Here is a 25,694-nt window from a genome sequence, read left to right as displayed (position 1 = left end):
CAGGGGATCACCTTCACTACAGTAGCAATCTCAATAGGGCTTATTTTAGAGGAATCTTACACAGTAAGGGGAGGGCTTATTTTCGGGATAAGTCTTATTATCGGGGAAACACGGTATAAGGTACACTGTGATGAAGGTAAAGAAGATATTCAAAGTGCTCTAGGAAAATCTGATGAGAGAAAATCTAAATTCCCTAGGGCATGTTAGCTTTCAATTGGATTTGGATTTCAACTGAAGGAATGAGAGAAGGCTTCATAGAAGAATTTGAGCACCTAAAGTGAGTCTTAAAGAGAAGAATTCTGAAAAGTAGAAATATTGCCATAGCAGCCTTTCTGCATTACTCTCATTCAGGGTTGGATCCCCCAAAGGTGGCTGCTACCTGCAACTCTAGCAATGACCTTATGGAGCTATATTTCTAATACTGTAATTTATGAGCTCCCACTAGTGTGCAAAAATAATTTTTAGGGGCAGCTAGGTGGCACAGTGAATAGAACACTGGCCCTGGAGTTGGGAGGACCTGAGTTCAAATCTGACCTCAGACACGGAACACAAAAACCCGTGTGACCTTGGGCATGTCACTTAACCCCAAGAGAGAGAGTTTTTAAAAAAAAGTTTACAAAAACATTCCCCTAATAAAGCTGGGGTGTACTCTTCCACAAATACACGAAGCATCCATAGGAAGAGTGAAATCAAATGTAGAACACAATGGTAGTGAGGCACATGGCAAAGGCAGCTTATAATTCCCAGGGATGCAAGGCCTGGAAGTATTTCCTCTCTTTGTAGTCTTCACACAGCTCTCTTTTTATACAGTAGCTCTGCTGGGTAGCTTGCCTCAGCTATGGTCTCAGCATCTTCTAATCTCCATAGCACTACTCTCAATTGCCAGAGTTAGCTCCTTGAGGCTGATTCCTCCCTTGAGTCCCTCTGTCTCTATGTCTTTCTGTAGTATGTGTCTCTGCTATCTGGTGGATACAGTGTCTTCTACTGGTTCAGAAAACTGCTCTTCAAAACTACATGTCCAATGTAAGGAGTGGGTAGAAAGAAATTCCCTTTTCTTCCTGCCCACCTCCATCCCCGACAAGGGTCTCTTCCATGGGTAATTCCTGGCTTGCCATCTTACCTGCATCTGAACTACTGAAATTCATCCAGGGCTTAGCTATTTAACACCCTCAATGGCATGGACGATGCATTTGCCCAGCCAATTGCTCCCTCTTGACCCATTAAGGAAAAAAATACAAAGGGAGAACAACAAAGATGTATCTTTTATAGTTGGCTCAACACCTTAGACATGATTACATTCTGGGCCTTCCTTGATTGTTCTAACTGCAGTGGCAAGGGGATCTCCCTCTTTTACACGGCAGTGGAGATGTGGATTCTCTTCCTGGCCCTGACACTAACCAGATACATGACTGTCGGCCCCACTTAGAGATGGCTGTTTGCTTAGTAGAGGAACCATTCCCTTGTATCTCAGTTAGAGGAGACTGGAAGATAGGGCAAATTACCACAAACATACATGCATATACTGCACACACCCCCTTCCCACCCCAACCCCTTTACTTCATTCTGCTACCAAGACCACGTTTCTTCTCTTGATCTTCAGACTCTGTATCAGTCAACCCCCACATCTGACCTGGACACTGCCTATAATCACAGGCAGTTAAGGTATAAGGGACCTCAGAAATCCCCTAACACAATGCCTCTCATTTTACTGATGAGGAAACTTAAGGCCCAGAAAAGTTGAGTGATTTACCCAAGGACTCCCCTGACTTCCTAGTCCAGGATTTCTTTTGCCTAATCTGGGCTTTATCAGATTAATACTGTGGATCCTATGGCAACTGATTTTGATACAGCATGACCCACCGATTCCCTGAGATTTCAACCCTTTTGGCTGAAATCTTTCTTAAGTCAACAGCCTAGGAGTCACCAGCCTCTGACATGCAATGAGGTCCTTAATACCATATAATGGGAGATGCCCAGTCTTGCCTTTGGACAGAGCTGGCTGGCTGATTTCAGTATCCCTGGGCAAGTAGCTTCAGCTCTCTAGGCCTCAGTTTCCAAATTTGAAAAATAAGGTGGGGTGGGGGTAGCATTGCATGATTTCCAAGTCCTTTCTGACACTAACACTCTGGGATTTTAATTGTGTCTAATGCAACCACAGACAGGTAATATTTCTATTATGCTAGCATTATAACAAGAAATCCTATAATAAAAATTTATATAGTGTTTGAAGGTTTCCAAAGCACCTACTATCCCTCCGTGTCATTCTCAGACTGCTGGATTGTACTATGCAGCAGTTTGGCCCAGGCTCACAGTCCAAAAGTCTTCCCAAAGTCCTAGTGGGTGATACCGCTGGCATTTGAGAAAAGCTGGGCAACTGAACAAATGCTAAATCACTCCTGGGAGGGAAAATGTCAATGTCAGAAAAGAATTTCATCAAACTAGATAGATTTGTTTTTAACTGGCCCACCTTATCCTGAGGCAAAAAAAAAAAGACAAAAAAAAAACCCAACAAATGGAATCTACATTCTTTACCTGCAGCCTGGAATCATCCTGTTACACAGTGTGGGTGAAAGAGGTTTGCCAAAGCTAAAGAAATAACCCCCAGGCTCTAAGGTGGCTCCTAAGATAAGCTTCTGCTTTCATCTTCACAGAGTTCTAGCAAGATGCAACACATGTTTATTCACCAAACCAAAAACCACTTGATGGAAAAGAAAATCACATTCCATCTCCTACTTAACATGACTTTCCCCTACTTACATCTCTCTTCAAAGGTTAGCATCAGGGGAAGCTCCAGTAAGATACCTTTTGTGATCCTCTAAGGTGTTAGCATTTTTCTTAGCCCCCACCTCCATCCCATTACTCTGTATTTGTTGTTCAGCTGTTTCAATGGTTTCCTACACTTTGTAACTTCATTTGGGGTTTTCTTGGCAAAGATACTGGAGTGGTTTGCCATTAACTTCTCCAGCCCATTTTACAGGTGAGGAAACTGAGGCAAATTGGGTTAAATAACTTGCCCAGGGTCACATAAGTATTAAGTATCTGGGGCCACATCTGAACTCTGGTCTTTTTGACTCCAGGTCCAGTGACACCTAGGTAAATGCTCTTTACTTACTTTCTATATATTTTGGACTTTCTTATCTGTATGTGTTGTATTTCTGCTTCTCCCCCCCCATCTCTCTGTCTCTCCTCCCCCTGACCAGCCTTTTGGATGGCCCAGAAACTTACATTTTTGTCTTTGTAACCTTCAAGCACAGTGCCTGGGACAAAACAAATAAATTCTTGTTGAGATAAAATTGACTGGAATCAGATTCAGCAGAGACTACAGAATTAGTGTCTCCTAATGAACAATAACCCAATTTTTAAAACCATATGATGTCTGCCAGGTTATTTTGACACCATGATGCATGAAGAGTCTACTGATGCAAAAAGTTTGTGTTTTATTTTTAAAAATAAAGCCAGAATAAGATTTCTCTCCAGTACAACATCAACAGAGTTGAGACAGCCTTGTCAAAAAGAAAACACACACACACACACACACACACACACACACACACACACACACACACTAAACCTTGTAATTATCTCAATTAGATAAACCCTCTTCTGAGGAGATTTCCATTATCCATAGGATTAGATTCCCTGCTTAATTCTACAGAAAATATTTTTTAAAGCACAACTATGGAGAAACAAAAAAGGGGGATAATCTTGGGCCACTATCAGTTCTTAAAAGTACCATTTGAGAATTAAGAGGCTTGTTACAGAGCTCTAACATTAGATGAGACATAATTGGATTTAAAAAACGTAGCTTACATTTTGTGCAATGCTTTAAGGTTTGCAAAAGGCTTTCCAAATACCTTGTTTGATCCTCAGGACAACCCTGGGAGGTGGGGTACTATTATAATCCTCATTTTATAGATGGGGATTTTACTTCTGAGGCAGCCAGGAATAAAGTGACTTGCTCAGGGTCATACAGCTAGTAAGGTCTTTCTTCCTGACTCCACTATACAACCCAACTGCTTCCGGTTGCTGGGATTTCTGGGAAAGATGTGCAACAATAATAGTAAAAACAGTAACTGTAATTCACATATTGTTTTAAGGCTAGCAAAATGCTTCCCACGGATTATTTCATTTGAGCCTCACAACTATCCCCTGTTCAGGAAACACACAGTGTCCCAAAAGTCTTAGCGAAGTTTGAATCTATTAAAGCTTAAATAAAATTTAAATTAAGGATTTAAAACAGCTTAAAACTTGCTGAAACTTTTGGGACACCCTATTTTATCCCAAGTCTTTTAGGTAAACAAACCAGTTCAAAGAGGTCAACTGTGTGAAGAAGTACCTGGCAACACGGTCTTGAAATGGTTAAGACCCAAATTACACACAAACACTCTTTTCTTTTAATCTCATAAAGTCAAAGCAGCCTAGGAAACATCCTGGAATGTACCAGGAGCCTGCTGGATCTGATGTGGCTTCAGCGTCACTGTGTTCTTATCGCTCACCATAGGAAAATAAAAACTGGTGTGAGGTTTTTAAAATCTATCATGCGCTTTAGCTTGAATTTCAACTTTTTTTAAAGTATCTGTCATGAGTAAAAAGCCTTTATAATTAAAGGATATGTACACTCCCCATAAGCCTAGCACTGATCTGATTTACCAGGTACTGAAATGACCATTTCCTCATTACAAAAACAGCCTCAATTGCAGCACTCAAATATTATTACCCATAGTGTTGGGCTTGGAGTCAGAAAGACTCACCTTCCTGAGTTCAAATCCGGGCAGACCTTATTAGACATGTGACCCTGCACAAGTCACTTAACTCTGTTTGCCTCAGTTTCCTCATCTGTTAAAAAAAAACGACACAAAGAAATCGTAAACTACTCCAGAACTTTTGCCAAGAAAACCCTAAATGGGGTTCAAATATGGCCTCAGACACTTAACACAAAAACCAGCTGTGTGACCTTGGGCAAGTCACTTAACCCCAATTGCCCTCCAAAAAAGCAAAAAAAAAAAAGATTAGTATCGTTTTAAGTCTATATGTAAGTGGTTTGTTCTCACATAGTTGTTTGTGCATTGTGTCCCCCGTTAGACTTTGAGCTCTTGAGGGCAGGTCTGCCTTTTGCCTTTCATTGTGCTTCCATCACTTAGCAAAGAGTCTAGTACATAGCAGACCCTTAGCAAATGCTTATTAATGGACAATATGGTCCTTTATACTCCACATCCTTAAATCACACTTATCAGATACTTCTTTTTACAAAAATGCCCCCAATACAACACATATGGTTCTATAATATCTGGGTAGAGGGTGAACAGATATTCAGTGACATTTTTAAAAAAAAGAATTCATTAGCTTAAGACTGTATATTCCCTTGTGATACCCTTAAAAATGCAGTGGCTGCATACCTACCTTTTCAAATAGGTTTCCTCACCTGTAAAAGGAGGATCATAACAGCACTTTACCTCCCAGGCTTGTCCTGCCTCAAAACATCACATAGAATGTTAGCTATTATTTTTAAATCCAATGATGTCTCATCTAAGGTTAGAGCTCCATATCAGGTTTATAATTCTCAAATGGTTCTTTTGTTTTTGTTTTTTGGAGGGCAATTGGGGTTAAGTGACTTGCCCAAGGTCACATGGCTAGTTTTTGTGTTAAGTGTCTGAGGTCATATTTGAACTCATGTCCTCCTGACTCCAGGGCAAATACTCTATTCACTCAAATGGTTCTTTTAATAACTGACAGTGATATAGGCTATACATGTACAATCATATAAAACATTTCCACATTAGTCATGTTGTGAAAGAAGAATCAGAACAAGAAGGAAAAACCCCCCAAAACATCTATTAAAGTGCCTACTCTATGATACACACTGGGAGAAGAGCTGGGCATACACAGAGAGACAAAAGAGAATCCCCGTCCTCAAGGACCCCCCTTAATGAGGGAGAAAACAAACAAAAATTACATACAAATAGGCCTTATAAATAATAAACAGGAAATAATTTGGAGAGAAGGCATAGAATGAAGAGCTCCCCTATGTGCTCTGCACTCCATTCAGAGGCTACTGGGTTAATTCACATCAAACCCACCCAGCCTCCATCTGGATATCCAGTGATTACCTCTGGGGGGGCTCCCAGAGAAAATGAATAATAAAAAGCCGCACTTTCTCAAGCCTGATAGACCAGAGGCCTCTTACTGGATAAATATAAAAAGGCCCTATCCATTTGTGGCAATTAAAGTAATAAAAACCACAGTACTCAGCTTTGGGCACTTCCTATCCCTCACCACTAAAGCCTCTTTAAAATCATTTAAAGGAAGAAGGCAGCCTAACAGCAGCTCTAAGAGTTCCTTTTTATAGTATCAAGGAAAATGGATTCCCAGGTAACCTGAGATTTCACTAACTTCTGAAATCAATATGGAGTCAACTAGCTTCATCACAGAAGAAGACGTTTAAAATAGAATTTCTCTAGTCCATGATTTCTCAAACAACTATGCTTTGGATCCATCTGAAAGAATGCACCCCCTAACTGCCCTATTATGATATTTTGGTCAGATGATAACTCTCGTGGGTTCTTTCCTTGGGGAGTTAGGAGGACCTGAGTTCAAATCTGGTCTCAGACACTTACTAGCTGTGTGACCTGGGCAAGTCACTTAACCCCGATTGCCTTGGAAGGAAGGAAGAAAGAAACAAACCTGACTATTTTGAAAATACACTGCCTTCTGGTAGAAGTAAAGATATTTTTGAACTCAGTTCTTCATAAAGAAAAATGAAAGGCGGGGCAGCCAGGTAGCACAGCGAGTAAGAGCACCGGCTCCAGTGTTGAGAAGTCCTGGAGATCGAATCCTGGGCTCAGACACTTAGCACCCACCCAGAAAAACCTGGCCATGTAACCTTGAGCAAGTTACTTAACCCCAATTGCTTAGGGGCGGCCAGGTGGCTCAGCGAGTAAGAGCACCGGCTCCAGTATCAGGATGACCTGGGGATCAAATCCGGGCTCAGATACTCAGCACCACACCCAAAAATAATAACTGGTAACCTTGAAAAAACGTGTAACCTTGAGCAAGTTACTTAACCCCAACTGCTTAAACAAAAAAAATGAAAGGCTGTGGTTACCTACCTAGGTTGGTTTCTTTCTTGCTCTACCTCCCTGATTACTACATCCCAGCTTTCTCTCCAGCCTCTCAGGGTTCATTTGAATTCAGGACTCAAAGCAGACTGGTGGGAAGAAAGACTCTCAGAGGTTCATAAGATTTAGGGCTTGAGTTAGAGAGCTCAGAAAGACAGTAGGGTTTGAAGCTCTAGGCTAAAACAATACTATTTTAGCTACATTATTTAAATTATGTAGACTGGCCTGATAATCCAGCCATCATTTACGCTATATCTTTGTTTTTTTGGGGAAATGTGCACCATGTGCCAAACAATTCACTAACAAATGAAGTCCTGGAAGACAAGCCATTCTTGAATTAGAATCTGCCCACAAATTCAATAATTCAATTCAATAAACATTTTGTAAAGGACATGACCAGGAGAGTAACCTGGTCAAACCTATAAAGGTGATGATATCTTCCAGTGGAAGGTAAAGACATCACTAGTGGCCAAATGTTTGGGTCTTTGACCTTGTTCTTTGGTCATTTCAGTCATGTCCAATGCTCTGACCCCCTTTGGGGTTTTCTTCAAGATACTGGAATAGTTTGCCATTTCATACTGCAGCTCATTTGACACATAAGGAAACCAAGGCAAACATGGTTAAGTGACTTACTCAGGGTCACAAAGCTAGTAGGTATCTGAGGCTGCATTTGAACTTAGGAAGATGAATCTTCCTGACTACAATCCTGACTCTCCATTCACTTCCCCATCTAGCTGTCCTTGGGTCTTTAATTGTGTCCCCTTAAATTTAAGAGGATGGGAAACCTTTTCCTACATACTTGAAGATTTCCTGACATCAAGTTGAAAATGACTGATGGTAGATTTGAGTCACACTCTCAGATCAAAACCCGCCTTTTAAAAAAGGAGACAGAGCTGAGAACCACAGGTAAAAGATATGTGTATGTACATATACATGTAAGTGTGTGTGTGTGTGTGTGTGTGTGTGTGTGTATGGTGTGTGTGTGTCCCTAGGAAGGGTGATAACTGTCTCAACTGAAATTACTTGGAATGAAGTTTGCCTGTAGAGGGAACCATAGAACCCGGAATGACGACCCAGAGAAGACTGCCATGAAGAGGCATGTTCTGGATTCAACCTCTTGATGTTTCATTCAAGTTCCTGAACCAGAGCATGTGAAGCAAGAAAGAATGAGCCTAGAAGCAGAGGCACTAAGTTGGCCTGTGCCCTCCCTTACCACTGGGAGTTTTTGTGCACAGATCAAATATTCAAGACTCTAGAAACCCTGAGTGCATTTCCCTTTGAGAAAAACCTTCAGCCATAAGGTGGTGCTATCGGTCTGGAGGACTGTGTAGGTTCCCAGAGAAAGAAATGTCTTGATTGTTTATGGAATATGGTCTGGGGTGTTAATCCTTTGTGTTTTGCTTTTTAGTAGGGTAAAATAACATCTGATATATGTCGTTAGCCTGAATGCGTGAGCTCTATATTCATCTAATCTTGTGCGAAATTTTGAGGTCCCCAAAGGAAATCCTGGGTATGGACAGAAACCAGACACCAGAGTCTCATCATCTACTACCACATGGGCCACATATGCCTCTTGTGTTACTTCTTTTGGTGTGGGATTATGTTTCCATTTTCATACTACCATGTTTAAGAGTTTATGAAAAGTCTTACTAGTGAAGATAGCATCAGCAAGTATTAAAAAGGGAAATCATAAAGGGTAGTTTATTCATCACTGAGCGTTCATTTACCTTACAGGTTTATCAAAGGTCAAGACAAAGAAATTAGACTGTTGCCATGAAAACGGAAAGAAACTAATCATTGGCAAGAAATCAGTTTCAGAATAACATTTACATAGCACTTTAGAATTTGCAAAGTGGGGGCAGCTTTGCAAAGGTGGAGCACCAGTCCTTGAGTCAGGAGGATCTGAGTTCAAATATGGCCTCAGACACTTACTAGCTGTGTGACACTGGGTAAGTCACTTAACTCTGCCTCCAAGAAAGAAAAGAAAACAAAATTAAAGAAGGGAAAAAAGAAAAGAGAGAGAGGAAGGGAGGGAGGAAGGAAAAGAATTTACAAAGCCCTTTGTAAGTAATATCTCACTTAAGTCTCATAACAACTCTGTGAAATTGGTAATATGACTATTATTACCCCTATTTTGTAGATGAACAAACTGAGGTAGACAGAGGTTAAGTGATTTGCCCAGGGTCATACATTCAGTAAGTGTTAGAGGAGGAAAGTAAAGCCAGGTTTTCCCAAACGTAGGCAGGTTTGGAATGCACATGTTTGAGTCACTTTGGTCGAGATAGCATTCTCCTTGATGGCAAAAGCTGTTTTCAAAATTACTTTAAAATTTTAATACAATGATTTAATTAATTAGATTTAATGCAACAAGGTGTCTGTAAACAGACCAGAAATCTGTCAGGCCACATGACCTGTCACTTCCTAATGTTCTTCTGAATACTCCTATTGTACTAAATTCTGAACAAAGGGTTAAAAAGCAACAACCAGTCCGTACATTTTAGAAATGGCCAATGCAAGTATTTTGCTTTGCGTGACTATGAACATTTGTTATGAGAATTTATTGTTGTTGTTGTTGTTCAGTGGTGACTGGGAGAGGATAGTAGAGAGAAAATAAATGCTTGTTAATTGAAAACAGCTTCTGCCATCAGGGAGAATGCTATTTTGGCCAAAGTGACCCAGACAGATGCATTCCAAATCTGCCTGCTTGGTTTATCAGTATGGCAGTGTTAAGACTAGCAATAACAGCTTTTGGATACTGGTTGTTTTGCAAAAAAAAGGCATTCAGGAGCACAGAACTCCACAGTCAAAGAACTTGGGTTCAAATCCTGTCTCTGCTATTGTGTGACCTTGGACAAAGTCCTTAACTTCTCCAGGTTTTGAGATTCTCTTCTGTAAAATAAAGGGATTGGACTAGATGGCCTTCCACTCCTACAGCAATTTTCCTAATCATGGCAATACTTCAATGTACCACACATGTCACTGTACCCCTGATGAGCAATGGGGTGTCTGTAAGCAGACCAGAAAGAGGATGAGAGGTTAGTCACATAGGTTCCCCATCCCTGGAGAGTGATTAGATCTGAGAGAAGGAATTTGGAATTTCCATTCCAAATGAGACAGGTTCTTTCTGATTGCTAATATACAGGTCTGGCATAGAAAGCTCTGAATTCAGATGGTACACACACATTTTCGCACCCCTTCTATGAGGAGGAGGTGGGGAGCAAGCCCAGAGTATCACTGACTTTGCCATTTAGGGTATATACCTCGTGGAAGCTAACAATGGGGACAGCGATCATTGTCAGACTGCACTCTCTTATGTATGGCCAGATGCAAAAGGTTAGGAAGTAGAAATCCAAGAACCATTGAAACATTTCATCAGTAGCCAGATCTGACTACCTCTCTCCACTCTGTTCCCTTTCCTCTCCTACCTTCCTCCATTCCCTGTGGGCTACAAACCCAGGCAAACAGGCCTCTCATTCTCGTCCTCTCTCTCCATCATCAGCGGTCCTGGTAACTGCATGCATATTAGACAACAAAGACCTGGGTGCTCTCACTGCCTGAGACTTAGGGGCTGCAACTGAAGTCTAAGCCAGTGGTGTCGAAATCAGACAGCTAAACTGTACACAAAGAGATTTTGACTTTGAAAACCACATATTAAAAAAAAAAGAAAACTGCATATTAACATTAGCTATGTTCTACTGTATTCTTATTTATTTTGTTAACTATTTCCCAACTGCATCTTAATCTGATCGAGGACATGAACTGGCTCTTTGCCATCACATAGTGTAGTATAGTGTTCTCTGACCCAAACAAGACTGAAGATTGGAGGGGCGGTTGGTGGTGCAGTGAATAGAGCACCAGCCCTGTAGTCAGGAGGACCTGAGTTCAATCCGGCCTCAGACACTTAACACACACACACACACACACACACACACACACACACACAACTAGCCATGTGGCCTTGGGCAAGTCACTTAACCCCAAAAGTCCACCAAAAAGCAAACAAAACAAAACAAAACAAAACTGAAGATTGGGTAAAATATTTAAATTCTTTATTGTAGGCTTATTAAGGAATGTTAATGCATGTTCACTTCTCTTGTAATAAACCTAGTTTTTACTCAAGTTTCATGAAGTTGTTATTGCTTGTTGACAGACTACTCCACCCTTTATAACTTCATATTAGTGGCTCCTAATGGGGCTGGGGAGTGGGAGAAGCAGGAACAGGAAAAGAAGGAAGAGAAGAATTCATCAACAAAAATGTTTTATAAGTTCTCAGAAATAAGAACCTTTGATAATGAAAATAAAAACTTGCAGTGGTTGGTCCATGGACTGGTGATTGGGAAAATTGGTTTAGAATATGTTAGCCTGGCATCTTAGCATTTAAAGTATGGTAACGTACAATCTAGTGAAATCCTTCTTATGTGAATGAGTAGGACTAGATTTTTAGAATTTAGTATTAATAGTAGATTTTCCAAAAGAAAGCTATTTTGCCATATTTGTTCATTTGTGGTAAGCTAGAATTTTTGACATAGGCAACTTGTGTTCCAACTTCATGTGGGTTCCTCACCTACACATATATGTATATGTATATATGTGTGTGTACATGTATCACCTTGTCCTTTATAGAAATTTATGTATGAATAATTTATTAGAGGGAAACATGCCTATTTGGAGATACATGATTAGCCTGGGCAAGGCAAGGGTATATAAACTCTTTGGTAGTGTTCTATGAACATTATTAGTACGCATTAATGTTTTTTTTAAATCCCTTAAAATTAAAGCAATAAACAGACCTTGCCTTAATATGTTAAACAGTACTTATCAAAAACTAAGAGCTAGTTATTATCACTTTTTTTTTCATAATGGAGAAATACCAGAAGCCTCTCCCCAGTAAGACTGGGGTAAATAAAAGGAGTAAATTAAGGATGTCTATTGTCACAACTATTATTTAATATAGATCTGGAAATGCTAGCTATTGAAACACAAGAATATAAGCATAAGCAAAGAAAAGGTAAAACTGTCTTTGCTGCCAATAAAATAGTTTACTTATCCTAGAGATGCAGGAAAAAAATTAAAACAATTCTTTTTTCCAATAATTCTAAAAAGGTAGCAGGATATAAAACAAACCCATGAGTCATCAGCCTTTCTATACATTACTGACAAAATTGAACAAGGAGAGGAAGAAGAAAATCCATTCAAAGTAACTATAATGTGTATAAAATACATGGGTGTTAACCAACATAGACATACATTTTTGACATTCTTGTCAAGTCCCAACAATCCTTTCCAGGAGAACCCTCCTTTATAACAACAACAACGAAAAGTTAGTTTAGCAAAATAAACCAACACACATTGGCCACGTCTGATAATGTCTAATGAGAAAAGCCTTGTTCTCCACTTATAGTCCAAGAAGAGGGAGGGAGGTTTCGTCACCCAACTCGTCAAGCCAAGGCTGGACATTACATTCACCAGAATGCTGGTGTTTTCCTTTATCTTACAGTGGTCACTGTTTACGTTGTTCCTCTAGTTCTCCTTCCTTCGGTTGATTCCCCCAGTGGACAGACCTACTTTGTTTCCAGTTTTTTATTGGTGTAACAAAACGCTACGCCACAAACATTTTTCTATGGAACTGTTCCCACTGTCTTGGATGTCCTTGGGGCATATGCTCTGTCTTTATTTCATCCCCATCCTCCATCCTTACTTCAAGGCCAAGAAGAACCATTAGCCCACTGAAGGGCAACGGAGATATGAAGAATTGTGCCACACAAAATAAATAGCCTAAGTACATAGAGAAAAGAGATTCAGCACCAAAGGGGAAAAACTATGGGCACAGAAGACAGAAATGGGGACCTTGTATGGAGAACACATGAAATGGAAAAAGGTAGGGCAGAGAAGAGTGGGGGAATTTTTTGATCTGGTCAAGCATCCTTTTGCATCTGTGTAAATGCTCACTAAGAGAGAGACCCATCTACAACAAGAGAGACAAATGCCCCCAACCCATGTTGGTCAAGTAGCTGAATGTGGTACTGTGCATGAGACTGTGCAGACATTAGGGAAACTTAACAGTCTATGACAGATAGTAGGAACTTGTGGAAAAAGCACTAGATTTGTAGTCAAGAGGACTTGGGTTCAAATTCTAACTCTGCTGCTACTTACTAACAGTGTGACCTTGGGCAAATAATTTTACCTCTCTGGGATTCAGTTTCTTCTTCTGTAAAATGAGGGGGTTAAGCTAGATGATCACTAGGGCCTCTTCCAGCTCTAAATTCTATGATCCTATGACCCTACAAATTGGAGGCAAACATAAGATCAAACAATCAATCTGAGCAGGTAGCCCCTCATGTAACATCTCTGACATGTGGTTGCACATGTAGACAGTATGTAGAAGAGTTAATCTACTCAGCTTTGGGTATTCTGTCCTCTGCCTGAGACGTCTCTATTGGTGAATAAGTGCAAATTCACCTAGCCCACTCTATCCAGTTCTAGACCAAATCATTCTTCCCCTCCCTTCCATTCATTTACATGGGCCATCCTGCCACCTAATCTGCTATTACATCAAGAAAGGGCGTGCCAGTTGACCAACATACGGCTCTGCTCCATTCTTGTGACTCCCCGGTAACCACTCCCCTACTGGGATTATCTCATTTTATGAGAATGTAAGCTCCTTGAGGACAGAGATTGTCTTTTGCCTCTTTTTGTTTCCCCAATGCTTACCTACTTACCTGCTATGTGCCTGGCACATAGTAGCTTAATAAATGTTTCTCAATTAATCTCCCATGAAAACATAAGCTCCTGGAGGGTAAGGATTAACTCACTTTTTTTTTGGAGGGGTAAAGGCAAGGCAATTGGGGTTAAGTGACTTACCCAAGGTCGTACAGTTAGTAAGTGTGTCAAGTGTCTGAGGTCGAATTTGAACTCAGGTCCTCCTGACTTCGGGGTCTGTGCTCTATTCACTGTGACAACTAGCTATCCTGATTAACTCACTTTTGTTTTTGAACCCCCAATGTTTACCATAGCATTTAGTACACAGTAAATTTTAATAACTTTTTTTATTCATACTTTCATTCATCCCAGTACACATGAATATTTGAGGCTTCTATGATTTCAGCATAAGGAACTCCCAAAGTGGGAGCTCTATGTCCATGACTTAGTCATCTGTGTAAGGAAGTTCCTTGAAGGACAAAAAGGTTAAGTGACTAGACTAGAGTCACAGAGATGGTAAGGGTCAGAGGTAGGATTTGAACCAAGGTGTTCCGACCAAATCCAGCACTCTAGCTATGTGAATGAAGAAATAAAATAGCATTTATTAAATGCTTGGCAGTTATATGGCAGAGAGAATGCTTCACCTGGAGTCAGGAAGACCTGAGTTCAAATCCTGCCTCAGCCACTTCCCAGCTATGTGACCCTGGGGGATGGATGGGTCTGCCTGCCTCAGTTTCCTCATCTGTAAAATGGAGTCATAATAATAGCATCTACCTCCTAGGGTTGTTGAGATAATAAAATGAGATGATATTTGTAATGGAAACCTTAAAATGCTATATAAATGCTACTTATTATATTAGTAATGTATCATTATTGTTGCCAACACTGTGCTAAGAACTAGGATACAAATGGAAACAGCAAGACGATCCCACCTATATCATTCGGAAATAGATATTTTTGACACTTTAATTTTGGTCCTCCTGTTCCCTTCTCTCCATCGCCACTATCTCATAACACCCCACCTTTTCACTGGGCCTCTATTGCAGTGAATACACAGCCTGAACCCTATAATGTTCTTTATATGTTAAGGTATTAGCCAGGAACAAAACACTAACCTTTAGAAACCCACTCTGTTCTTCGGAACTCAGGAGAAAGAACCAGCTACATAATTCATTGGGTTCTGGATGAGAACAAGTATTCCAGGTGCTCCAGCATGGGCCAGATGCTGTTTGTCCCCAAGGATAAACAACACAGCTGTTTCTATGATGGTGGAATTCAGCCTCACTATGCCCCTTCCCTGGGCCCTACTAATTGTAACTTCTGGGAGACATTGAAAGCACAAAGAATTTAGTACCAAAAATCTGGGTGGTTTAGTAACATGCAATGGATTACTGATTAAATAACTTTGAGCAATCAATTCAAAATGCTTTATTTTTTTCAGACTAAAAATATTTCTGAAAAGAAGCATCCAAAACTGGTAGTAAAACAGATCTCTCTCCACTCTGCAGAGAAGTGGGACGAAGACTGCAAGTGGTACAGGATGAGGGACACATTAAGGGAGAAGGGGAATGTGTAGATTTGTTTTGCTAAACTGGATGTCTTTGTTACAAGGGGACAATTTGAATGGGAGTCAGGAATAGGGGTAGCTATGTAAAAAAAATTAATTAAATATGTTAAAGGAAAAAAGGCTGGGGGAGAACCTTCCCTCCCCCAAGGCTTTGAACTATATACAATTATTTCTTTTAGAAAAACGAAGCATTGAAACTGTTCATTAGAGCAATGTATAGATTCCAAGTGGCACTTGGAGTCAGGAAGGCTGAGTTCAAATCCTGCCTCTGATACATGCCTAAGTTAGTCTCTGTGCCTTAGTTTCTTCATCTGTAAAATAGGGATAATAACAAACCTGTCTCACATGGTAGGTTCAAATAAGATGCCATATGTAAAACTCAAAACGCTATATGAATGCTAGCTATTCTATTAATCTAGTTTCCCTAATGACTCAACTATTTTCAAAAACCTGCAGCAGGAACCTCCAAAAATACCCAGCTTGCTTGAACCACCAAAGCCACATCTCTGGCACTCAGGGTGGCCTGGGTTCAATTGCCTGACTCTGGGAAACTCTATTAGATCTGGTCCCTCCCAGGCAAAGAAAAGGGAGATTGGATTTTTAAGATCAGAATGGAGGGAGTTTTCTGCTTTTAAATTAAAAAAAAACCCTCATCAAAAATCAGGAACTTTTTAGGGTTATGTGTTTAGACATCTACCATGTAAAAAGAGCAGATCTTATTCTAACAAAATATGGATGGGCCTGTTCATACCTGTCATGACCAAATCAGTGCTCCAAATTTAATCTAGTACTTATACACAAGGACATAAACACAGCCTTGACAGCACAAAATAAAATTAGAAAATTCATCAGTTAAGGTTTTGTCTATATGTCTTTTGTCAAAGTTATTTAGAATGAAAAGGACATTTTTCCTGGATTATTGCTGCAGTGGTGGCTAAGAGCAACAAGACACTTGAATTTTCATATAAAGATTTTAGAATTTGGCAAATCTTAGATTCACAGCAATGACTTAGGCTCAGCCTCTGATGTACAACAGGGTCATACCTAAGACCATTTTTTGTAATAAAACTGTAGGCAGAAACGCAGTACATAAATTTGTTCATTACTTTTCTCTTTCTCCTACAATGAAAAATTATGTAACACACACACAGATCATGAAATTATCTCAGACTATATTAGGGGGGTTCTGGGAGAAGGGGAGATTCAGGTACTAGAAGTACCTGAATTAAAAGTGGGCAGGCAAGGTGGCAAAGTGTACAGAGCACTGGGCCAGCAGTCAGAAAGACCTGTGTTCAAATACAGCCTCAGTCACTTATAAGCTGTGTGAACCTGGACAAGTCACTTAACCTGTTTGCCTCAGTTTTCTCATCTCTAAAATAGGGATTACAATAGCATCTGCTTCCCAGGGTTGTTGTCAGGGTCAAATGAGATAATATTCATAAAACACATAGCAGAGTGTCTGTTCTATAGTAGGTGGAATAGAAATGTTAGGTATTATTATTAACAGGATATTGGTTACCCATTTTCTTTTCCTTTAGTCTGGACCCTGAGCACGGTGTCCCGTCAAGATTCCCATGTTTCCAATGTTCACTCTGGCAAATATTCTATCATCGGTGACAGCAAATATATGAATCTGGACCAAGGAGCTCCACGGCATATTGGGAATGGCACCAACATACAGAAAGACATGGATTTTCAGCTACTTACTACTAATACTGCTTATTACAGGACCTTCTACAAGTCACTTAATTTGTTTCCTCATTTGTAAAATGGGGCTACTATAGTAGCTACTTTATGGGGTTGTTGTGAGAATCAAATGAGATAATGTGTTCCAAGCACTTTATAAACACCATATAATAATCATCTATCACTGATATAACTATTTCATATCTCCCCTCAGAAAAGACAGGATCTTAGATTCAAATAACATTATAGGTAATTTGTTCAAAGACATTTCCTGGGGTCAAGCAATTATTGATTCAGATCTTACCTATTATACCTTCCATCTCATATTAGGTGTGTGACCCTGGGCAAGTCCCTTCTAAATGCCCTAGGAAACTGTCCAAGACTTAATATTGTAGAAAGGTTGCCAATCTGTTTTAGTAGAGAGAATTTTCTCACAGAAACCCCTGACTACCCAGCAAATCTCAGGTCCTGATGAGAGAGACATACAGACAGACAGATGGAGACAGAGACAGAGACAGAGAGAGAGAGAAAGGGAGAGGGAGAAGGGAGAAGGAGAAGGGAGAGGGAGAAGAAATTATGATAATGATGAATACAAAGAAATGTCTAAAGATACTTATGGGGTGATACACGGGAAAGAAAGCGCAATCAGAAAATTATACTTACTAACAAGTGTGTAAAAATAATAATTATAATAGTAACCAAAAATCTGGAAAAATATACAAAAGAAAATGAGGTCAGAAGGTGCCATGAAAACAAATACTGCAGTCCATCCAATGCACAGCAGGAAAAAACCCAACAATATTTTTGTTAAACAAATTGTTGAATAATGGAACTTATGGGTACATTCAATGATTTTTAAATTTTTTGCATTTGACTGCTTTTGTTGAAGCTTAAAATTTAAAAGGAAAGCAAGCATATTGATAAGACTTACTAACCTCCCAAACCCCAAATGACCCAAACATTTCCTACACATATTGAAAATACAAATTCTTCACAATCATTTTTCCCACAGTTGTTTTAATAAATGTTGAATATTATCCTGCAACATATAAATAAAATCATTATTTTTACTGTGTAGTTTTCAAAGGGTAATAATAAACCTTATTCACTTTTGTATCCTTCATGGTACCTATAGGAACAGAGTAGGTACTCAACAAATATTTGTGGAATGACTGCTTTAGTAACTTCTTCAATATATTTTTCATCTATCATTAATATTTGAAACCAGGAACTCTGCACTTGACATATTAAGAGAATAAGTAAACACAAGAGGAATTGTGAAACTGCATGTAATTTCATATTTTTGTTCAATCATTTCAGTTCTGTCTGACTTTTCTATGACCCCATTTGGGGTTTTCTTGGCAAAGATACTGGAGTGGTTTGCTCATTTTACAGATGAGGAAACTGAGGTAAACAGTTAAGTAACTTGCCCAGGGTCACACAGCTAGTTTCTGAGGTCAGATTTTGAACTCATGAAGATAGGCCTGGCACTCTATCCACTGCACAACCTATAGGGAAGCTTTTGTGGGGACAATGACTCTAGCAATGCAGCTATAGAAAGCACAGGGCAACTCACAGCCACAGAGAAGAGAAATAATGTGCCTAGAGTCACACCGCTAAGTCTAGGTGTCAGCCACAAAACACAAACCCAGGTCTTCTGGACTCCAAAGTAGGCTCTCCTGGCATGACACCTGACTGCCTCTCTTATAAAAATAAGGTTAGTGATACTCAGGGCACAGTAGATAGAATGCCAGCTCCGGGGTCTGGAAGACCTCAATTCAAATCCTGCCTTAAATACTTACTAGCTATGTGACTGTGGGCAAGTCATTTAATCTCATTTGCCTCAGTTTCCTCATCTGTAAAATGAACTAGAGAAGGAAATGGGGAACCATTCCAGTATCTTTGCCAAGAAAACCCCAAATGGGATCACGAAGAGTCAGGCATGAATGAAATGATTCAACAAGACTCTGTACACACCCACCTATTTAATTCTCTTTTATCCCTATGTGGGTAGCCCAATTTGTGGATTTGTTGTGAATTTACGCCACTTCAATTTTCATCTTTCTTATTTCTCCAGGGTAATGACATCTCCCAAGTAATACTGTTCTCTCCTGAACTCTATAATTTTCCCATGACACATAATAACCCCAACATTGTTTTATTGTTATTTGAGTGCACATTAATGAAACAAATTTAAAATCTTTAGCCTGATATTTCAATTCCCAGTGTTTTAGCACAGTATGTAGTAGATGCCTAATAAATGTTGATTCATTAATTAATTCTCTGGCCTTACATTACTCTGTGCCCCAGACAGACTGGACCTCTTGCTGTTCCCCAAACACATCCCAATCTTTTCCACCTGAATGCCCTTCCCTAAAAATTGAAATGCCCCTTTCCATTCAAATCCCACCATCTTAGGGGTGGCTAGATAGCACAGTGAATAGGGCACCAGCCCTGGAGTCAGGAGGACCTGAGTTCAAATCCAGCCTCAGACACTCAACACAAAAACTAGGCATGTGATCTTGGGCAAGTCACTTTACCCCAATTGCCCCCCACCCCCAAAAAAAGCAAATCCCACCATCTTCACTTACTGAAATGTTGTTGCCCAAGCCTTCAAGGTTCGAAGGTCACCTCCTCCAGGAAGTCTTCCCAATCCCTGAGGCCAGACTTTATATCTCCTTCCCATGAAGTCAGCCTCACTCCAAACCTCTCATGTATTCTCCATGTTCTAGTTCATATTATACTTGCTTATGCTACATGTCTTATATTCCTTAATTATGGGTTGCTTGAAGGCACAGACTATATCATTCATCTTTATAGTTCCTTCAGTGACCTGGCACCCTGCTCTGTGTCCTACCTACAACAAATGCCTTATCTCCCCTAGTAGATCAGGGGTTATTACCTGGAGAACATGAACTTTAAAATATATATGTATGTGTATACACACATATACATATATACACACACACACATATATATATATATATAATTTTGAAAACTCTACATTTCAACATAATTAGTTTCTTTTGTAATCCTGTGTATTTTATGCATTGAAAAACATTGTTCTCAAAAGGGATCCATAGACTTTACCAGACTGCCAAAGGGGTGTATCACAAAAATGCTAAAAACACCCAAAAGGATATAAAACTATGCAAACCTTTTGATCCAACAATACCACCAGGAGGTCTGTATCTTAAAGAGGTCAGAGAAAAAGAGAAAGGACTTATATGTACAAAAATATTTATAGCAGCTCTTTTTGTGGTGGCAAATAATTGAAATTGATAGAATTCCCATCATTAGGGAATGAAGAATTGTGGCATATAATTGTGATAAAATAGTATTATGCTATAAGAAATGATGAGAGGGATGGTTTCAGAAAAACCTGAGACTTGTACCAACTGATGCAAAGTGAAGTGAGCAGAACTAAGAGAACATTGTACACAGTTAACAGCAGTATTATACCATGATCAGCTTCTCTGAACAACAATCCCAAAGGATTTATGATGAAAAAAATGCTGTCCACCTCCAGAGAGAGAACTGATGGATTCTGAGTGTAGACTGAGGCATATGTTTTTCACTACACTTTTCTTACCTTTTTTTTGTAACATGGCTAATATGGAAATATTTTGCATGACTTCATATGTATAACAGGTATCATATTGCTTGCCTTCTCAATGGGTAGGGGAGGGGAGAGTGGGAGAGAATTTCACAAATTAAAAAAAAAGAATTAAAAAAAAGAAAACAAAAGAGCACCTGCTCTAGATTATAAGCTTCTTGAAGGACAGCACCAGCTTTATGCATTTTTTTATCCCCTCCCCACCACAGTACCTTAAAAATAGTAAACACTCAATCAGAGAACATTACAACTGGAAAGGTACCTTCCAGGTCTCCTAGTATAGCCCTCTCATTTTGCAGTGGCTTATGATGTACAAACCAGGATCTAAATCCCAGACTCTTGCTGCCAACTCCAGTGTTCTTTCTACTACCCTGTGGCAAAGGCAGAGAAGGAAGGGAGGAGAGCAGGAGGGTATTCTCAGCTCCTTTCAGGTTTGAAAGGGAGATGCAGTATCATTGAAGCCCAGATAAAAGAAAACTGGCCTTGTGTCAGAAGCAGCAACAAAGCCATCTCTACAGCAAATAATGGAAAGACTGCAAAATACACAAAGGAACAAGATAAACCCAGTATCTATGAAATACACATGAATGGCACAGAGTGGTGGAGCTTTTGTTATTTAGCTTACCTGGGGGTGGGGCTGGTGACTTTGTAAGCGAATCCAGAAAGCCAGGAAGTATAGTTAAAATGAAAAGCTCACTCTAAAAAGGAGTGAAGATTCCTAGATATGTTTGGAAAGGCAAACAGTAGCTGGATTTAGCTAATTTCTGGGGCCTGAAGAGCCAAACCCAACATCAGAGGGAAACTATCATTGTCAATTCAATTCGATATATTTATTAATCCTCTACTGTGTGCAAATCACTGGGCTAGATACAATTGGGCAGCTAGGTAGTACAGGGGAAAGAGCACAGGGCTTAAGTCAGGAAGATTCCTTTTTTTACTGAGAAGAAATCTAGTATCAGACACTTACTACCTGTGTGACCCTGGGCAAGTCCCTTAACCTTCTTTGCCTCAGTTTCCTCATCTGTAAAATGAGCTGGAGAAGGAAATGGCAAACCACTTCAGTATCTCTGCCAAGAAAACCCCAACTGGGGTCACAAAGAATCAGACAGGACTGAAATGACCGAACAACAACAAAGGCTAGATAACAAAGATTGTCCCTGCCTTCATGGAACTTATTTAGCAGACAGTTATGTCAGATACATAAATGCTATAATGCAGAAGAATATAGGATACACTAAGTGCATGAGAAAGCATAATGAGAGTGTCATGTAAGGTTTATTATTCAAAGCAAGAGAAAGTAAAAGTTGGCACAAAATATTGGGCAATATTCAACCTCTCAAAAACGAACTGTTTAGGAGGGGGAGAAGGGGTGAGTGCTGGCGATTCAAAGGAAAAGAAAGACAAAAGGGTCATTTAAACATTTTTTTAAAAAACTCAGAAAAGAACAGAAAGAAGTTCAGAGTTGTGTTCACACACAAGCTGATTAGCCTTAGAAATAATGCATTGAATTCATCAAATATTTTTTTTTAAATGACAAGCTGCTTGCAACAGGAGTATGAGGTTTTATATATAACCCCCTTTTTTCTGTTCTTAATATAGGGATGAGTCTGTCTTAACTGAGGTCAGTCAGGCTCAGGACAACAAAAAGTGAAAATTATTAAAAAACAAAACCCAATCCAGAACTATTTCCATTTTTGTATTTGTATCTCCCAGTGCTGGCACATAGTAGGTACTTAATAAACTGCTGGCTAAGTGAATGGACTCAATTTAGGGACCAATGTCACTGACAACACAGGTGAGAGGAGATATAATGGAAAAATGGTAAAGAAAAGGGGACAATCTTGTCTGCTTTGCAATTATCTCACAGGTTCTATGGGGGATTTGTGAGATTTGACCGATTTGTGTGGTTAATCTTTTTTTTTTTTATTAAAACAAAGTCTCTTTTAGCTAAAATATGTCAGGTATCAGGAGATCTTTTCCAAGTTTCAGCTTTAAAAAACTTGAAATAGGCTGAATGTTATTGCTAAAAATGACAGGCTTCTCATTAGAAAGGTTCCCTGGGCTGTTTGCTCCCTGGAACATCTGCTCAGTGTAACAGAGGAATGATGTTACCTCCACTTCTTGTCTGGAATTTAGCAGTGTGTGCACATGAGAACAATTACAGGGTTTAGAAAATATTGAGAACATAAAATTATTCTGGTCCTCTTACTTTAATGTGAAGCTCAGCTTTAAAAGTTCACCATTGAATCTGTTAACTTTTTCTTTAAATGGTTCTACTTTTTCCTGAGATGACAATTTTTAATCACACACCATACTTACACAAAAACATGGAGGAAGGTGTGGTGAATAAATGAAAGCTGCAATGTTTACATTCAAAATATTTGTCAACTGCAAAGCAGCAGAATCCTAATTAATTCAGATTCATTCATCTTAATCTTTCTAAACAGCTGAACAGAGAAGGCTTCCTATTCATTTTAAAACTTGGTTCTGAATTTTGTTCCTTTTCTCCAGGTGTTTTGAGCTCTTCCTTGCAGCACAGTACTCTATATACAGGTCACTTGCAAGTGAAAATTGGTTCTTGAATCCTAAGAAATGACTGGAACCAATGGCCTCAACAGAGTAAAGGAAACGAGATGTGAAGATGTGACTATATGTTTAATTTAACTTAATTTTTTTAAATTCAATTTTATTTTCAGGTGCAAATTCTTCCCTTCCCTCCTTTCTCCCATCCTCCACCTATTGAAAAGGCAAGGAACACATGTATAGTTATGCCAAATAAATTTCTACATAAGCCATGTCAAAAAAAGAAAAGAAAATGTGCTTCAATTTGAACTCTGAGTTCTTTATCTGGAGGTGGGTAACATGTTCATGAGTTCTTTTTATGAATGGCACATGGGCAGAGCACCTCTGACATCATCTCCCCATGTGGAGATCCTGGGGAGTACACAGACACTGTATAACTGGTTCCAGTAAACTAATTAATTGGTGAATGGGAGGCTCTTTCATTGACTTTCAAAAAGGCCTGAGTCAACCTTGCCCATTGTCTTGGTTACTCTGCTTATGGTTGATCTTTGCTAATCAAAGTCAGTGAGAGACAATTGGATGAGGGTCTGAGGGCATTAGGCCCTCCCTATAAGGCCAATATATGGACTCATGGGGGAAAAAAAGGCCTCAGTCCTTACTTAGCCTCTGCATTTTTTCCTTTCCATCTTAGGTAAAAGAAATGGAGAGCAGTTTAGCATCAATGCCCTGAAGAGCAAGAAATGACCTCTAGGAGTGACCTCTAAGGCTCCACCAACTGAGACAAGGATTCATCTGGCAGTAATACTACAGCTGGACATGAACTTAGTGAAACCATTGTTAAGTAGAAACTGAACTAAGTTTGATCCCCACAGACCAAGGGACGATAAGAGAAATTGTGCTCCTGAGGTACTGGGGAGAAATATCTGTAGTTTTGCTTTTATTATAGCTTTTAAGTAAACATTCCAGGGTAAAAGCTGAAATGGATGTTAAGTGATTAAATGCAACTGGGACAGTCTCACTGGCACACTCTCAGTGGGAAAAACATTAGAATCAATGGAGGTTCAAACCCTATTTCATACCAGATGACTCCCCCATGTATCAAATATTCTCTGGCCTAATCTTTCAGAGGTAAGCAAGCTGCATCTGTCCCCCCAGGATTCTCAAGGCACCCTGAGAGGTTTGGGGGTGTGTGATTCATTGTCTCTAATGCCACTGGCTTGAGCTCCCATCAATTGTGTTCCCTTCTTGCCAGGAAGTAGCGGCCAAGTCCCATTTAACTACTTAGCCTCAATTAGCTTTTATAGGGGGCAATTCACTTTAAAGGGGTAACAAGAACAGAAGCTCAGGTTATTTCCCTCCAATACTTCAGGGACACACTCTCCTCCCTTACACCTCTCCTCGGTCTCAGGGAAAGTATGGGCTCAAAGCTAGTTCAGTGGGGAACTAAGGAGAGATGCCACCCAAGGCAATCTGGGCTTATCCCAGTCCTCTTTGGGAATTCATAGACTCATAATCCACAAGCATTTATAAGAGCCTACTGTATGCTAGATTTTATGCCAAGCATAATTGAAAGTACAAAACCAAAATAGAAACAGTCCCTGACCTCAAGGAGATTACATTCTATCAGGAAAACCAGCATGTACAATTATAAGTAGAGACCAAAAAAATATAAAAAATAAGTACAAGGTAGGGCGGCTAGGTGGCAGTGAATAGAGCTCGGGCCCTGTAGTCAGGTCAACCTGAGTTCAAATCTGGCCTCAAACACTTAATAAAACAAACAAACAAACAAAAACTTAGCCATGTGACCTTGGGCAAGTCACTTAACCCCAATTGCCCTCCAAAAAGCAAAATAAATAAATAAATAAATGCAAGGTAATTTGGGGGTGGGGAAGGTGAATGGAAGACTTACACCTGAGGGGACAAGGAAAAGCTTGATGTAAAAGGGAATATTTGAGCTAAGATTTAAAGGAAAATTGGGACTCTAAGAGGATAAGTACAGAAAAGAAAGAGGCCATTGTAGGAATGGGAGTCAGCCTGTTCACAGAATTTAGAGCTGAAAGGGCCCTGAGAAGTCACCTAGTTCAACTTCCTCATTTTTTCAGACATGAAAACTGAGGCCCAAAGAGTCACATGGAGAGTAAGTAAATGTGAACTCAAGTTTGTTTTTCTTCCAAATCATAGCTCTTTTCCACTCCACCATGCTGTTGCATAAGGATGTTAAAAAGAAACTTATGAATTAGGCTAGCTTCCACAGAGTTGGCATTTTGATTGGATATATTTCATATTTTCACCTCTGGCTTCTATATATGCAGATAAAGACTCTCTGCCTACTAAGATGTCCACAATTATAAGATAATTCTTGGAAAACTTAAGGTTAAAAAAAAAGTGACTACCCCGAAAACAGTATTACTCCATCCTTCAGGTTTGTTAAACACTTTTGGGCTAGGACTACTTGTGGCTACTTAAAGAATATGAAATGCATAAACTA

At 39.6% G+C, this 25,694-nt stretch overlaps 1 protein-coding gene across 12 annotated transcripts in view; it reads right to left on the bottom strand.

Annotated features, from left to right (window-relative positions):
* Positions 1-25,694, bottom strand: part of MAP7D2 (MAP7 domain containing 2) — a 194,030-nt gene that overhangs the window by 133,615 nt on the left and 34,721 nt on the right. For 2 of the 12 annotated variants that reach the window (XM_069063444.1, XM_069063443.1), the window contains exons 2-3: positions 4,752-4,836; positions 3,226-3,257 (exon numbers count right to left, since the gene is read on the bottom strand). The exons of 8 other annotated variants lie outside the window; for them this stretch is intronic. The gene's annotated coding sequence lies outside the window, so the exon portion shown is untranslated. The remainder of the gene's footprint in view (positions 1-3,225; positions 3,258-4,751; positions 4,837-25,694) is intronic. 2 more of the 12 variants (XM_069063442.1, XM_069063441.1) reach the window with 1 other exon arrangement.

Source organism: Petaurus breviceps, unplaced genomic scaffold, assembly GCF_028583685.1.
Source record: "Petaurus breviceps papuanus isolate PSGF00001 unplaced genomic scaffold, PetGlider_PUasm1.0 90574, whole genome shotgun sequence".
Lineage (NCBI taxonomy): Eukaryota > Metazoa > Chordata > Mammalia > Diprotodontia > Petauridae > Petaurus > Petaurus breviceps.
This window is presented reverse-complemented; position numbering and strand designations above follow the sequence as displayed.